The sequence below is a fragment of the Lathyrus oleraceus genome, chromosome 2 (genome assembly GCF_024323335.1).
Source record: "Lathyrus oleraceus cultivar Zhongwan6 chromosome 2, CAAS_Psat_ZW6_1.0, whole genome shotgun sequence".
NCBI classification, from domain to species: Eukaryota; Viridiplantae; Streptophyta; class Magnoliopsida; order Fabales; family Fabaceae; genus Lathyrus; species Lathyrus oleraceus.
In genome coordinates this window covers 101,786,106-101,804,579 of record NC_066580.1, presented here as the reverse complement: position 1 = coordinate 101,804,579, position 18,474 = coordinate 101,786,106, and positions in this window count along the sequence as shown.

The window sequence follows — 18,474 nt, the reverse complement described above, 5'->3', positions numbered from 1 at the left end:
AAGTGTCCCTAGAGGCACTTGGGTCAAACCTCAGGAATAACAAGAGACCCCATAAGGGGTTGTTGCTGCTGCTAGAGGAGGTCTAGCAATTAATTAAAGGTGTGAGTTCAAGTCTGAAGAAAGGACTCATGTCTCTAAAAATTATTTTAGGAAGAACTCCATGTCGAGGACTTAATGGAGACGCTTCCAGAGGCGTAAGCATGCCGAAAGAGAGGCTGCTAGAGGAGTAGCTGGAAGAGGCATGGCCAGTGGGGCACATGCTGGAAAGAAGGTTGTTGTGAAGGTCGACATAGCAGCAAAAGAGCGGAGCAGAGAGTATGTCCGTCGACCAACTGAGAAATGTTCTGATGAAGTTACTGATGAATTCAATTCAGAGTCTGAAGCAAGCATGGACATCTTGGTCAACGCGGTGTCAATTCTACCACAAGAATATAATTGTGTGACTGAAGTGGAGGAGTCGGTAGACGATGATGACGTTGAAAAATGGCTTTGCACCAGCCAATATGCTATTTTGTGCTAAACGATGGTTCTGCTGAAATCCAAGAAGCTGTTTTCGAAAGGCCCATCATGACTATGAAAAATCATTTGAAACCATTGCTGATTAGGGCCAAAGTGGAAGGCGTAACCATCAACAAAGTCTTGGTCGATTGTGGCGCCACTGTCAACATCATGTCGCACCATATTCTGAGGAAGATTGGCAAGTATGATACTCACATCAGATCCAACAACGTGGTCTTGTCTAACTACGGGGGAAAAACTAAAAGCACCATGGGTGTGATTATGGTGAACATCACGGTGGGTTCAATAACTAGACCGACATTATTTATGGTGATAGACGCCAAGCCACGTTACAACTTGTTATTTGGCAGAGAATGGCTCCATGGTGTCGGAGGCATACCATCTTCAGCACATCAAAGATTGGTGATTTGGAGAGAAGATGGAGTGGTTGAAAATATCGAAGCCGACCAAGGGTACTTCATGGCTGACGTGAATAATGTCAGCAAGAAGGAATTCGAGAGAGAGCTGGCCAACATTTCTCCTTGTTTTCCAGCTGAGGATGTATATGCTAATCTGAGTGAGGCTTTCGTTTATCTAACTTTACAAGAGACTCATGGCTTCATCTGGGATGTGGAACGTTTGGATGATCCACCGTATACAGGTATCCGACCGACGGGCTGGAGGGATGTCACCGATGATGACTGAGCTAGAAGTTCTAAGAAGGATTTCGTCATACGTTGTCGAGAACAAAATAAAGTCGGCTCTAGAGGATGAAGAAAACATGGTTGTCGAAGCCTATGTGTTAAATAAAGAGGGTTATGTGGCTATTGGGTCAGAGCCTTCAGATAAGCCAGTTTCGGATAAAGGAAACATCAACATGCAACGTTTCGACTATATTTATGACGACGAACCTTTAGGGTTGGAAAAAGACCCAAAGGCACCAGAGAAAATGCGACCAAAAGACCCCTTGGATGAAGTCGACCTTGGCGAAAATTGCGAAAAGAGGCCAACATACATCAGCGCCAACATTGACAAAGAACTAAAGTCCGAGGTAATATCCATACTTAAAGAATTTAGAGATTGTTTTGCTTGGGATTATAACGAAATTCTAGGTTTAAGTAGGGATTTGGTCGAGCTAAAGCTGCCAATAAAAACTAGAAGAAAGCCAGTAAAGCAGACGCCTAGGCGTTTCGCCCCAGAGATCATGGCAAAGATAAAAGTAGAAATAGAAAGACTCCTGAGAAGCAAGTTTATACACACTGTAAGGTATGTCGAATGGTTGGCCAATATTGTGCCAGTCATAAATAAAAATGGGTCTTTAAGAGTATGTATTGATTTTAGAGATCTAAATGTTGCTACCCCCAAAGTTGAGTATGCCATGCCCGTAGCGGAAATGCTTGTCGATTTGGCCGCTGGTTTCGAATATTTAAGCATGTTAGATGGTTATGCTGGATATAACCAAATATTTATTGCAGAAGAAGACGTGCCGAAGACGACGTTTCGATGCCCGGGAGCCTTAGGGACATATGAGTGGGTCGTCATGCCATTCAGCTTGAAAAACGTCAGAGCAACATATCAGAGGGTAATGAATCCATTAAAGTGTGCTTTTTGTATGCAGGCAGGAGATTTCCTTGGCTTTGTGGTGCATAAAAAGGGTATTGAAGTAAACCAAAGCAAAACAAAAGCCATTATAAACGTCAAGCCTCCGTCGACCAAAAAGGAACTACAATCTTTGTTGGGCAAAATAAATTTTCTTAGAAGATTTATATCAAATTTCTGTGGCAAAACAAAGGCTTTTTCCCCACTACTCCGAATGAAGAATGAGGATTTTAAGTGGCAAGAAGAGCACCAAGAGGCTTTTGACAAAATCAAAGAGTATTTGACTAGGCCTCCAGTATTGGCCCCTCATGTTAGGAATAGGCCAATGAGGTTGTATATTGCAGCGTCGGAATCGACTATAGGAAGTATGTTAGTCCAAGAGGACGAAAAATGTGTCGAAAGACCTGTGTATTACCTTAGTCGAATGCTTAATGACCCTGAAACTAGGTATAGTGATATAGAAAAACTATGTCTATTCCTGTATTTCTCTTGTATGAAACTAAAGCAATATATTAAGCCTGTTGATGTGTACGTATCTTCCCACTTTGATATTATTAAACACATGTTATCTAAACCAATTTTGCATATTCGAATTGGGAAATGGGCTTTGGCGTTAACGGAGTACTCTCTGACATACGTACCCTTGAAAGCAATGAAAGGACAAGTAGTGACAGATTTCCTTGTCGACCAGTCAATGGTCGAAATGGCGCAAAATTACGTAGACACAGTGCCATGGAGATTATACTTCGACGGTTCAAGACATAAGCATGGATCTGGGATAGGAGGAGTCATAATTTCTCCATATGGAATTGCAGCATAGTTCAAATACAAAATTGAAGGGGTCTGCACGAATAATGAAGCAGAATATGAGTCGTTGATTAAGCAGAATTAGGGGAAAGGAATGTCGAAATTATGGGAGACTCTGAGTTAGTGATTAAGCAGGTATCAAAAGAATACAGGTGTGTTAAAGAAAATTTAATCATGTATTTTGAGGTCACCATCAGATTACTCAAGAGGTTTGAGCAAGTCAACCTCCAGTATATACCATGGAAAGAGAACCAGAGAGCAAATGATTTGGCGCAGGAGGCTTCAGGGTACAAATTGACGAAAGACCAGGATGAAGAGGTCCAAGTAAGAGAGAAAGTATGAGCGACATTGTTATCACCATCATATTTGTCGATTATAAAGTTGGGAGCTGTAGATAAATATCATTTTGAAATTCTGACCATTGACGACGAGGGGGAAAGTGATTGGTGTAAATCGCTAGTCGATTATCTACGTAATCCTGTAGGGTTGACAGATCGAAAGATAAAATATAGGGCCCTTAGCTACGTCTTGGTGAATGATGAACTATTCAAAAAGACATTTGAAGGAGTGTTACTAAAATGCCTAGGAGAAAGTGAGGCATATGTGGCTGTGTCTAGCGTACATAGTGGAGCGTGTGGGGCACATCAAGCGGGTTAGAAGATGAAATGGCTCTTGATGCGCTCAGGAGTTTATTGGCCTTCAATGTTGAAAGATTGCATTGAATTTGCCAAAAGTTGTCACGAATGCCAATTGCATGGGGGCATACAGCGTGTGCCTGCAAGCGAGTTGCATGCAATTGTGAAGCCCTGGACTTTTCGAGGGTGAGCACTGGATGTTATCGGAGAAATAAAACCAGTCTCGTCGAAACAACAAAGGTATGTTTTGGTCGGTATCGACTATTTCACAAAATGGGTCGAAGTCGTGGCATTAAAAAATGTAGACCAAGAGGTTGTGATAGATTTTGTCCAAAGTCATATCATCTGCAGATTTGGCATTCCAGAAACAATCACAACCGACCAGGGGTCAGTTTTTACTGGTCGAAAAATGCAAGATTTTTGAAAAGAAATGGGAATCAAATTACTGACTTCTACCCCCTATTACGCACAGGCGAATGGCCAAGTCGAAGCTGCCAATAAGGTGATCATCATCCTAATAAAGAAACATATAGGCAAGAAGCCAAGAAATTGTCATAAGACGTTAGATCAAGCTTTGTGGGCATGTCGAACGTCACCAAAAGAAGCAACTAGAACAACTTTGTTTCGACTGGTATATGGGCACGACGCAGTGTTGCTATTAGAGATTCAGGTTCAGGCAGTCAGAACCCAAAGGCAATATGAAATACCTTCTGAAGATTATTGGAGCATGATGACAGGCGAACTGGTCGATTTAGATGAGGAGAGAATGTTAGCCTTGGATTCACTACAAAGGCAGAAAGAAAAATTCGCCAAAGCCTACAATAAAAAGGTGAAAGGAAAAATGTTCGCTGTCGATGATCTAGTTTGGAGAGTGATCTTGCCTATGGATACAAATGATAGAGTTTTGGGTAAATGGTCCACTAATTGAGAAGGACCGCTCAAGATTCTGCGGGCCTTCTCTAATAACGCCTACAAGGTCGAAGAGTTGGCACCAGATAGGCGAATCTTAAGGGTAAATGGAAAGTACTTGAAAAAATATAGGCCTCTCCTTCAAGAGGTCAAGATTGTGACAGACTAAATGAATGTCGAATAAACTATGTTCGAAAAAACTATGTTGGAAACCAGCTACAAAAGGCACATAAAATAAATACACGGTGCTAAAACAGAATGATAACATTAATTTGGCAAAAAGCCATTGTTCAAATATTACACAAAAATAATAAAGGCGTTAAAAGTTGACCGAATTTGGATTGAAAAGACTTAAGCTCAAAGATGTAATGGAGAGACGTAGGCTCCAAGGTGTCGGCCTGGGCTTTAAACTGTTCAAGCTTCTTCTCAACAGTCGAAAGCTCTTCAGCTACTGCTAAGGCATCGTCGGTGGTTTGCTCCACGATAGCCTGGGCAGGTTTTAGAACTTCGTCAATAAAGCACGACTCCTCCTTTGTAAAAAACTTTGAAGGAGAAGCAGCCGGCAGAGGAGTAGTTTGAGAAGAAGGAAAAGCAGTCGACATAGGAGTAGTTTAAGAAAGTGGGTTCTTAGTCGTGTCGACATCCACTGGTCCTCTTGGATCTTGCAAAGGCAAGGAAGCTGAAGAAATACTAGAGTTAGAACTAGTCGAATTGGAATCTGTGTACGTTGCAGGACTAGTGACTGAGTCAGAGTCACTATCACTAATTTGGATAGAGAAGCAAATGGACTCACCAGCGGTGTCGACAGATTATAGTGGGTGAGCTGGAGAATAAGTCGGCGACGAAGGAGTATAGTCAGCGACAAGTTGAGATGGCTCAGCAGAAGCATCAGCCTATTGTAAGGAAAAAGATGTTTCTAAGAGAAGTACAATAATCCAAGGGAATAGACAGTAAAACAAGTGATTACCTGTGTCGACGCAGGGGAAACGACATCTGGATTTTCTTTCCCCAAAGCAACAACAACGGGGTGCTAGTTGATTGCGAAGCCCCCACAGCTGGATCAGGGGGCTTGTTGAGAATGGAAGTGTCGACCACAATAGTGTTGGCATCTAAAGTAGGAGCCTCTGGAGTGAGAACATTATGGTGTTTCTTTTTCTTGCTAGATTAATATAAGTTCTAAGGGAAAGAATACATAGACAGAGGATGAAAACCCATGTAGCTCTCGAGAAGTAAAGAAAATTTTGTCTCGATGTCAAATCAATTATGTATGAAAGTTTCTCCATTTCGTCTCAAATTTCAGTATATATTAATTATTAATTTAAATTTTTAGATTCATTTTATTATTATACATACTTTTAACTCGTTTAAGAGATCTTTTTCTCGTTCGATTAACCTTGTTATTTTGTTCGTATCTTCATCACTGTAACTCTAATTCGCGTGAGACGAACACCAAAACGATTGAGTGAACATAAACGATATTTTCTTCAAGTTTAATTTATATTTTGAGGTAACTTTATTTTAACTAATTTTTAAATTTACATTTTTAGAGTATTTTAATATTATATTTTTTTTAATCTTTATTCATAAGTTGTTTAAAATAAAACAACTCAATGATAAGGTGTCAAAGAAGAGAAAATTATGCATGTGCACTCGAATTAATTTGTGAAACCACGAGAAAAATATAATATTGCTCAGGGTGATCCTTAAATGCGAATGAATAGAAAAAACTTCAGAGGTAAGAGAACTTATCCATACTAATTAACGAGGCTAATTGTTAGGTATTATAGAATAAAAAGATATAATGCATATTTTTTTCTAAAGAGAAAGAGAATAAAACTATAGTTTTATTCGATAAATTTCAAGACGTATTAAAAATGTTCTGTTTTGTTTGTGATATTTTTATTATTATGTATGGTCATGATGTGAATTAAGGGGATTTTTCTAGTAAAAGATTTTGAAAAATATCAAAATCGAATTTGTTTGGAGATGTAAGATTTTGTGAAATAATTTTAAAAATGATGTACTTTAATAAAAATTTGTGGAAGGTATATTAGTGCATTTCATGGCATACGTATCTTTTTCCTATGTGGCAGGTTGTATGTGTGGAGGTTTGCCTATGTGGCTTGTTTCCTGTGTGGCTTGTATTATTTACATTTCCATATGATTAGTTAATTGATTATGTAAATTAATTGGCCTATGGATTATTTCCAAATTTATACTGTTTCTTTGCCTAAGAATAGTGAGTCTCTCTATCATTTCAAATCATCCAAAAAACGTGAAAAAAAACTCATTTTTTATCACGCTCAAAATCTCTCTAAATCATTTGTTCTTTTCTTGCACATTTTAGCCATAATGCTTTGAGAGCATTCTTGAGTTTAGTGAAGAATTTATTTTGTGTGAGAGCTTAATTGCAAATTTACCAAGAGTAGTTTCTCGTGAAAAGATTATTCTGCCTTAGGAAGCTATAATTTTAGTCGGGAGTTAAACCAATGTAAAAAAGACTCTTTTTTAGTCTTTGGGGGATTAGTATAAGTCTCTATTTAGTTTGTGAGATCCTCCATTGTATAAAAGTTCTATTTTGGATTCATAAATAATAACTAGTGAAAAATATTCACTGTGATTTTAGATCTCAACTTAGTTAAAAGCTCTATCATTTTGAGATCATCCCGATGTAAAATCTCACTCAGTTTTTGAGTTCAACCTGTGAAAAAGCCCATTAAGTTTGAGATCAACCCAATAAAAATATCGACTCGATTCATGATCAGCCCGTGTAAAACGTCGGTTCGGTTCAGAGGATATCTAGCTCAAAACTCCATCATGGTTCAAGATCATCCTGTGAAAAATATATGTTTGGTGAGTAGAATAACCACTTCAAGAATTTGTGTTGTTTGGTGAGATGACTAACTTCTTCAAGCCTGATTGTTGTTTGGTTAAAAGTCAGCCTAAAACTTCATTTTCTTATATAAGCATGTTTATGGGCTTATCCTAAAGGTGAGAAAAATACACATGAAGGGGGGTGAATTTTTTATGACTAAAAAACATCTTTTCACTTTTGATTCTGGATCATCAAATTCTAAACCATGTTCATAGTGTGATACCATAGTGCTTATCAGTAGTGAGACGTTTACTTCCTTTTCTTCAACTCCATATGAAAATTGTGTCTGACTTCAAAGATCATTTGCACAACAAAATATAAATGCATAAGTAAATAAATAAACACATAATATATCACGGCTCCTCTCAAACTGAGAGTAGTCCAATCCCCTAGCAGCACAAGAGCTTTTAACTATAATCGTAATTATTACAATTTCTTAAGCCAATAACTCAAGACTTCCCGCTCAATCACTCCTAATAGAGACTTCCTTTCCTAAACACAATGTTCATGACTTCCTTTCTTTAAGATCATGTTAAGACTTTTTGCACAGTCGCCTTGACTGAGACTTCCTGCTCTTCCCATAAGCATAAGATATCACTACTTAAGCACCCAGCTCGAGACTTCTTGCTCTGCCCGCAAGCATGAGACTTCGATGCCTAAACAATCCATTCAAGACTTTCCTACCTTGAGCTCATGTTAAGGAGTTTATCTCAATCACATGGAAATAGAATTATTTGCCTAATTAATCAAATTAGGAATTTACTCTAAGCATAACGGCTAGAGTCTTTAGAATATCTTAACCAAAGAGTCTGGCATTAACCTTGTCTTCATTTGAGTGCTTCTTGGATAAGAAGAAACACAAAGGTTTACACTCTTGAGCAGAATGTGAGTTGTTTTCTCATGAGTATGGAAAAATGAAGTGGTCATTCTACTTCTCTCCTTGTTCATATTTTTTCTTGTTGTGCCATTCTATTTTGATGATCTTCTTTGATCATTTTCTCTCTGCTCTCACACACTTAACCCTTATGGTTATATTTCTTATTTAGTGTGTGTTTCTTAGATCTATTTTTTCTGAATAAACACAGTCGCTCTCTCAACCAATATTGTGAACTAGTATCACATCTTTGTGAACATAAACACTTATTCTTCAACTCACACTCATCTTGGTGAGAACAACAATCTGAATGTTTTCAATCTTCATCTATTTATAGATTCTGAGAATAGATCTATTGAAGATTAGAACTACCAAAGGTATAAGTATCTGTTGAAAGTATTTAGTCGTTGTATAATAGAGTGAGCCAAAACTCAACTAGCATAAAGACGTAGGGAGAAGAGAGTAGAGTTTGGAGCAATTGGAGAGATAAGATCCTGTCAACATAACTTAATGTTGATTAGACTTAAAGTATTATTCGTTTTTCATGTGATCTTCTTTGGACAACTTCAGACTTGAAATCTTCTTGTAGACGTTTGTTGAAGCTTTTTCAGATTCGTTTTTATCCTTATACTTAACTTCTTGATTTAAAGGATTTTTATAGAATTAGTTAAATCTTGATCAAAAGTTGAAGTATATCTTCACAAATTGGTTAGAGTGAGACTTCAGAGTCTAGAGTTCATAGGTTCTAGGTTTGTCTTCATCAGTGTCTTGATAGAACTAGTTTGGATAAACACCTGAAGAGTTGATGACTAGATGTAGACAAATTCCCTTGAAGCATATCCTTTATAAGTTTTGATTAAGAACATTCAGCATCTGAAGCTCTGAATGTTAGAAGCGCTTGAAGCAACTAGTCATTGTCACAAGGAATGACCCTGAAACTTCCTTTAATAACTTAGTAAACCCTATTATTCTTTAAATACTTTATTATTATCAAAAACTTTTAGAAGCTTGAACAAATCTTATTCTAACAATCTCCCTCTTTTTTATGATGACAAATAAATATATTTAAGAACAATGGTTAATGATTTAATTAACACACTCTAACATCAGAGGTTGAGGTTCGTAAGCTCCCCCTAAGTTAGATTGTCCATTAAGATGAGGTTTGTAAGCTCCCACTAAGTCTGATGGTCCATTAAGATGAGGTTTGTAAGCTCTTCTTAACTCATTATCTGTGTTAATTTAATCCTAATATTTTAAATAACAAAGTATAACATCATAGTCTGAGGTTTGTAAGATCCCTCTAAGTTTTGCAGACCTTAGGTTAAGGTTTTTAAGCTCTTCCTTTAGTCTTGATAGTTCATTAAGGTAAGGTTTGTAAGTTTTTACTTAAATCCTTGTCTTTGTTAAATTAAAATTAGTCTTTTAAGCTCAATAGAATAAATTACAACAAAATAAAAATAACATAAAGCTTATAAATCAGAAGTTGTTTTGATAGAAACTGCTTTGTTCAAGTTCTGATGCTTTATTTTCTTCTTAAATACTCTATGCATTTTCTCCGCCTTTATCGTTATCAAAAAGATTTGACAAAAGAAAGAGAAGAACAGTAAAACTGAGAAAAAATAAAATAGTTTAAAAAACACATAATTTTAAAAGAAGTCGGTGCCAAAAACAATTAAGGATGAATTTGATACCAAAAGAAAAAGATTTAAAAACTTTTCAGAGACATAAGGTGATTTAAAACAACTTTAAGAAACTGAAAGAGAAGACAACAACAAAATTAACACATTTTTCATAAGAGACACTTTAAAAACAAGTAAAATTTCTTTTGAAGAGACTGGAAGGTATTCTTTACTTCTTATATTAAATAATACCATTTCAGTTTTCAAAGAGTAATTATGATTTGGTATAACATGCTTAATTAGTGTTTGGCCTTTAGATTTTTACATATCAAAAACCTAAACCAACAAGGTGTTTAATCTTTATAATTATTGTAATGAAAGCACATGTTATTCCAGAACACAAATTCATATTCACTCAATCACACATAGGTTTTAATATGTACACCACTTTATTTGTTTCATGGGCTTTTCTAGTCTCTGATGCAACTTCAAATCAGAACGTCAGACACTCTGAAGGTATTCTTTCAATCTTTCTTCCTTAGACATCAGAGCCACAAAGGAAGATTATAAGAAATCCAAGAGAAGATTTCAAAAAATTGTTTCAATTCAATTCAGATAATGAAGATAAATTGGGTTTAGATTGGAGAAACTTTCTATGATTGCAGACCTATGGGTGATTAGGATTAATGTTATAAATGTCTTTTTGTAATATTTCCTTTAGTTCAATGAATTCCTTTTAGCTTTTTAATTAGCATAACAATCTTTAATCATTAGTTAATTCTTGTATTGCAAACTGATTTAAAAAGTTCATAATTCATAAAAGAAATCAAAAGACATTACTCTTAACTTGATATTTGTTTTTCATCTGATTCATTTGATACATCTATTTAACCAAAGAAATTTCTTTGGTTATACAATCCGAGGCTAACAATACATCAAACATACCTAAGAATCTGTATATACAAGTCTTAAGCAAAGTAAAAAAAGGAGGAATTTAAGGACATGTTGCCTTCCAAAGTTAAACAAAATGCATATCCTAAGGCTAGTCATTAGAAGAATTTGTATTTTCCTAATATCAGCTACTGACTTATTTTCCAGACATTAAATTAAATCTCATTCACGTATAAAACATGAAGAGGATAAATATTCAATATCTGCATTGAGAAGAAGAAGAAGATTTTTTCAACAGATTTCAATTACTGTAAGTTCCCGAGTAGTTTGACATCAGAAGTTGATTCCGAACTACCTCCTGTTGATCACAAAGATTAGATATCTTTGATAGATCAGACATATCCTTAAGAGGAAACAAAGCTTTTTTTTGAAACATGAGCATCTGGATTGACTTCATAAACTTCACAATCAGTTGCATAAGTAGAAGTTTCTGAGGTGATGATGAAATGTACATCAGAATTTCTAAAATCCAATCATCCTTATTGTAGATTTCAAAAGGCTTCTAATGGAGAGCAAGAGTTTGAAAGCGCTCATAAACCTTTAACTAGCCACGAAGTTTATCAATGACAAAAACACCTTAATATTGTCTTTGGAAAGAAAAAAAACGGTCTCGTTGAGAGAAATATATGAAAAAAGATATTGGTGTTCTTTGATCTTCCATATTAGTCTAGACTTGATGTAAGACATTGCCTTGATGTGATGCATGTGGAGAAAAATGTGTGTGATAGTTTGACAGGAACACTTTTAAATATTCCAGGAAAGACTAAAGATAATATGAATTCACATTTAAATATGGTGGAGATGGGTATACGACAATAATTGAGTCCAGAAGATAGAGGAAAAAGATCTTATTTGCTTTCGGCATGTCACACTCTATCTAAAAAGGAAAGAATTTTTTTTGCGATTGTTTGCATGATACCAAATCTCCCCAAGGTTACTCTTCAAACATAAAGAAACTTTTATCTATGAAAGATCTCAAGTTAATTGGCTTAAAGTCTCATGATTGTCATGTCTTGATGCAATAACTTCTACCAGTGGCTATCTATGGTGTCCTCCCAAAAAATATAAGAGTAACTATAACAAGACTGTGTTTATTCTTCAATGCTATATGTAATAAATTTCTTGATTTCAGAAAATTATATGAATTAGAAGATGAGGCTGGAAAAATATTGTGTGAAATAGAGATGTACTTTTCTCCATCATATTTTGACATTATGGTTCACTTACTTGTCCATCTAGGCAGAGAAATCAGATATTATGGTCCATTTTATTTAAGGTGGATGTATCCTATAGAGTGATATATGAAGAAATTTAAAGGATATACGAAGAATCATATTCGCTCGGAAGCTTCGATCGCTGAAAGGTGCATCATAAAAGAAGCTCTTGAATTTTGTTCAAACAATTTGACAGAAACAGAGTCTCTTTATCCTGACAGATTTGAAGGTAGAGGTACTCAAGGTTTAAATGTTAAGTCAATGGATTGGGATGTAGTATTTCAAGCATATTTATATATATTGAATAATCTTAGTATAGTTGAACATTACATAGCTTCTCACAAAGAAGTTATAAAGAAAAAATATCCCTGAATGAATGACAAGTTGTTGTGGTGTTGAAAAGTATATCTTCGGCAAATATTTTTATATCGTATCCACGGAGATTGGTTGATATTACCGCCGTTCTATAATCCGATTTGTTATAAGTTTAGAAAGTAACAAAGTTGTTTTGTTTGGAAAATTATCTTGTGAGTAAATGTCACTAAAAACAGTAAAATGGTTTTAATCAAATATAAAAGCTTGGCAAGATTGGAGTTCACTATTTCAAATGCTTATGCTTCCTTATGATAACTATATAGATTTAAGATTATTGATGATGTTCAAGTATCCTCTCAAAGTCATTTATGTCTAAATGATATTGCGATAATCACTATATTGATCCTTAGACGATCTCTCCACCTAACTATCAACATAGCAATCTTTAATGTTTAATACAAAAGAAGAGTAATGAATAAATCTATCTCTACAACTTATTCACTACTTGAAAATCTATTTTATGTCAAGACTCAAATAATCTCTCTCGACAACTACTCAAATCTGGTTTTCAACTTAGGGCAAAAACAGTATTCAATACATCAACAATCTTTATCATATATATATATATATATATATATCAACTGAAATACATAAACATATGAGAATAGCTACTACCTCCAATCTTGACAAAAGGGAGTTTAGCTCCTCATCATCATTGTTACAAAGCAGAATGCAAAAGAAGAAGAAACTCTGTTTTCTCTCTTAAAAAATATCTCAATGTTAATCTCAATAGTAATGAAATGAATACCCTAGAATAATGTATTTTTCTCTACAAAAACGGTTGACATTTCCTTAATTGGTCATTCTCATCCAAAGCATAAAAGTTATTCCAAGGCAGACACCAAAATGGCAAAACCAGCTGGCATGAAAAACAGCACTTTTGACCCAAAATCAGCTTGCTAGATTCGCAGGGTTCGCGGGGCGAACTGAAGCTGCCTCATTCAGTTCGCGGGGCAAACTTTGTCCGCGGGGCGAACTGAAGCTGCCTCAGTTTCTTTGCTTTGCAAGCTTCATCCAAAATCTTCCATATTATGATGCTGCAATCCAAAGCTTTCTCATCCAAAAATTCTACAAAACTAACAAATATGTGAAATAACTATTCAAAACAAAATAAATTAAACCTAAGTGCATTTATACAAAATAGTGAGAATAAAAGTGTGTAATTACATCAAAACTTGGTAAAAGGGACCAATAAAATGATATAAAAAGTAGTACTAATTGGTTCCTAACATGTGGACACGACATAACGAGGAATTCAAAAGTGGATTTAATATGAGGATTTCTAAAGATGATTATGCATCCGAGACAATTATATGGTTATTGTACATGCCAAAATTTACTATGATAACTTAGACGACATGCGACATTTATAATTATTCTTTTTATTCAAAAGCAAAATATGATCATAGTACAATGCAAAATAGTGGGGTTATGGTCGAGGCCGAATCCATGTATTTCTCTAGTTCGAAAGATAAGAATCCTATTTTGGCAAACATCATACTCTATGGTTTCATTGAGGAGATTTTGGAGATTAATTATGTTACTTTCAAAGTGTATTTATCTAAACGCAAGTGGATTCCTAATAACAATGATGTACAAACTAATGAGTTATGTAAGACCCCAATTTTGACCCTAAGATCCGTCATGCTATCTCATCAGTTGCATTGCCTTTGGGATATCACTTTGGCTTCCTCCTTACCCCTCATTCATTGGGTTTGCATTGGGAGAGGTTACCAAACACATTTTATTGTATCATACTTTATTTTTCTTTGTTTACTAACCAAAATACCAAAAATATGCCCATATATAGCTTTATTTATTTTGTGGGTAGTGTGTGCATCCACTTGTGCCCCATCAAGCTCACAACTAGGGCTTGAGACCCTCAATGCAAAAGACCAATCAAGGAATGGTTTAAATTGGTTCTAAAAATCATATATGGATCCCCATGATCTTTATTTATCATTTTGATTAAGAATTCATCAAGAGTTTGAAGCTTGTTTGCCTTGGAAGCCCTAATTCATCTGGGTATCTTGTGTGACTTCCTCAGCAAGTTTCTTCAATATTTGGTAAAATATATCAAGTAATACTTCATTATACATATTATCAAGCATATATTATTCTCCATGATCCCCAAATATCAAGAGAACTTCAAGTTTGCAAGTTGGTTCAAAGAGGTTGACCAGAGAAAATCAACTGGTCAAAACTGGGTTCCCTAGACCCTATCCCCTATAATTTTTGTCATATGAAAATGATTCCAAGATCAAAGTTACTATTTATGATATTAAAAACAACTTTCATGTTAACATCAAGAGCTATTTTTTCTTGTAAAGTCATTTTTTATGGTGAAACATTATAGGTCATTTTGTCTGTGCCCTAGTTAGAAGGTCAACTTCCAAGGATCATAACTTTCTCAATTATTATGATATGAAGGCCATACAAGTTTAATGATAAAATTCAATATGTCATCTCTAATTTTTATTCTTTTAGAAATGTAAAATTCAACTTTCAAGGACATGTTCCAAGGGGAAACATTATAGGTCATTTTGGACCATTACCATTTAATAAGCAATTTTCCTCAACTTCTAAAATGCATAAATCCATCATGTAAAATCCAAATGAGGTCAAATTTATGACCAAATTGAATAGGGATGAAAGAGATACTTCTTTGGTGAATAAACCATTTCCATTTGAATCTCATAGCAAACGTTATTCAAGGTGGAAGAACTGGTCATTTGACTTGGTACTTAGAAAAATTTCAATTATGTTTGATTTCTCAAACTCCCACCTCAAAATTAATCATGATCCATGCTTCAAATGGAAAAATGTTCAACATCAAAGTTGTTCCCCTTGCTATCACCTTTACAAAAAGTCAAATATAACTTCATTTGGACAAGATTTGAGGGACTTGCACATGCTTCCTTTCATAGGTTTGTTTTGACAAGTTTTGAATTCAAATAACCATTTCTGATTGCATGCTTACATGTTAATGTTTCAGTACTCATTGTGCATGAATTGGGGTGAGATCACATCATGAATTGGGCCCAAATCATTGCACATGCATCCATGCAACAATATTACTAATTTTGTCAAATTTTCAAAGGGTGCAAAAATGAATCCCATTGCCCATATAAACAAGTCCATTGCTTTAAAAAGGTCACATGCATTACTCAAGCTTTTCCTAGAGATCCCAGAACCCTACACCATAGAATATCTTGAGGATTTCTTTGAAATCGAGTTTGAACTTTACCTTCTGTTTTGAGGTTCAAACTCCAAGGATTCATTGCCTTTTTCATCTCAATTGGTCACTGCAAGCAAGAGGGGGAAGAACCAAGTAATTTCAGATCAAGATCAAGCCAATCTGAAGTTACCCGAAGGTGATTTTTTAGAAACTTTGAGCCTTTGATTCTCTCTCAATTCTTCACTATTCTCTTTGATTTTTGGTTGGCTGAAGTCCTACCAATGTAGGTAACACGATTGAGTTACTTTGAGGTCAAACCGAAGTAACTAAGATCATGAACCTCAAATTTCAATTCCATGTATCTTCGAATATACTTGGAATTGGATGAAATGGAGGTCAGATTCGAGCTCCTGGTTATTTTTCCTTTAAAACCATGTCCTTCCTTTTCATTTTTATGGTGGTTTGTGGTGGACCAGTCTGGTGAAGTCCACCGGAAAAGATGACCGGAGATATGGCTCTGGTGATGTGTTCGCAAGGTTCCAGCCATTTGATCTCACATCCACGTTATAATCTCAACCATGTGATCTGATTACCTTTGGTGTTACGCGTTGACTAGGACCTTTGCTGGAACACACGCGGTTGGCCATCAGATCTGCCACCTTAACTAATGAAAGAGATCTGATGAGCCTCGTTTTTTCCAATTTCTTTTTATTTTCTGAATTTTCATTTAATAGACTTATTTTGTTTAATTCATAATAAATCCATTTTTAATCCAAAAATTATGGGACTTTCACCAAAAATATTTAAATATTTTTCTCTTCCATATCCTAAATTAAAATTATTTTTAGATTAATTTTGGTATTTTTCATGAATTAAATATTTTTGTGCATATTTTTAATTTTTTTAAAATACTTATGACTTTCAAAAAATTATGATTTTTTTTTGTCTAAGTAAACTGAATATAACTCTGTTGATTATACACAATCTTAGACTCCGTCGAAGTAAACTTCTTTGACAACACATACTTTGACACTTTGTCGATCATACATAACACAAGGAATTATATATTTAACAAATTGAGTTATTTATTTTCGTGAAACAATTGAGTTAGTAATATTGAGTTTACTTGGAGGGCAAGTAATCTCACTACAAATACTATGAATAGATCATAAATAAAAAATTTAAATAAATACTAAAATGCAATTGTAAGGATTCAATGAGGAGTATCATAACTTTTTTCCTAGGTTGTCAGTACAACTGAGGAAATAAGTAGTATTTAAAAAAAATCAAATGTAGCGCATCAATGACTTATATCTTAGTTGTTTGTTGACTGAAGTCAAATCTTTATCATAAAATTTATTATTTGTTATAGTGAGTAGAGTCTCTCTAAAGAGATTTTAAGAGAAGTTGCTCTCAGAATATAGGTGTGGATAGATTAATCAATGTATTTTTTATTATGTTACTTCATATTAGTGTTTTTTTTTAATTGAGATATATGTTGGACATATTTAACTATGATTTTGGTTAATTGTTTGATGAATTAGATATATGTCACTATCACATAATCATAACTTTGAAATTCATGGCACGTTGCAAAATGGTCAAACAATAAAACACTCAAATCTTGCGTAAGGAATATTAAGGTCTGATGAAGTGAAAGGAGAATAAATAATCAATAAATAAACCGTGTTTGGAGTAAAATTGCATGGAATATTATTACTCACGATAAACAGTGTTCGTATTAACTAAAAGCAAATAGGTAGGGCCAAGGCACCAGAAGCCAAACACATGGGGCCATGTCTTTGAATTCTAATTGATAGGTAATAAATAGCTCGGTAGATACGATTGTAAGTTCTGAAAATAAAATTGGTGGATTTCAATGGCTTTACATGGAATAGTGGATTATCAACCAAAATAAGAGCTGTGACACAATACTTAAATCAAAATTCAAAATAAATGATTGATCCAAGTTATATGAAATTTATTTGTGCCCTTACCTAAAGAATAGATTTGAGAATATAGGTCTATCTGTTTTATCTTTAAAAAAAATAGATTTTTTCTAATTAAACAATTCAATTGATAATTGTGTAAGGATATGAGATATAAAAGATATAAAAGTATATCATATTTATTCATTTATAAAAAATAATTTTCAATTCTTTGATAAAATAAAGTTTTTTTAATATTTTGAAAAAACGAATTTAATAAAAATATTTTTAAATATTCAAATTTTTTAAAATTATTTTTTTATAAATTGGAAGACTAATTCTTGAACATAAATATATATTATTAAAGATTGAAATATAGTTAAAATCACAATTTTTAATATATATATATATATATATATATATATATATATATATATATATATATATATATATATATATATATATATATATATATATATATAATTATATAATTATATATATATATATATATATATATATATATATATATATAATGTTATTTGAAATAATTTCAATTTTAAATAATTTACAAAAATTGATATAAAAAAAAGGTTTTTCAAAATTTTGATATAAAAAACTAATTGAAACATAGTCAAAATCACAAGTTTTTTCAAAAATATATAATACTATAAAAATTATTCTTAATAAAAGTTAAAACAAATGAGTCCTAAATCTTGTATGTTCAATAGATTCTTCAAATATTAAAATTATTTTGGGCTTATTTGTTTAAAAAAATGATTCTTATAGTGTAACATAATTGTGTAAAAATAATTTAGAAAGAATTTTTTCATAAAACTTCAAATAAAAACTTATTTTGAATAATTATTCTTAAAATATTATTTTAGATTAATGAAACTTTTTTTGGTTAAGAAAATTTTAAAATATCACTTAATTTTGAAGTTAATTCAAATAGTTTTCAATAAAATTATTTTTGAGATACACCTTTTTGAAAAAAAATACGATTTCAATTATG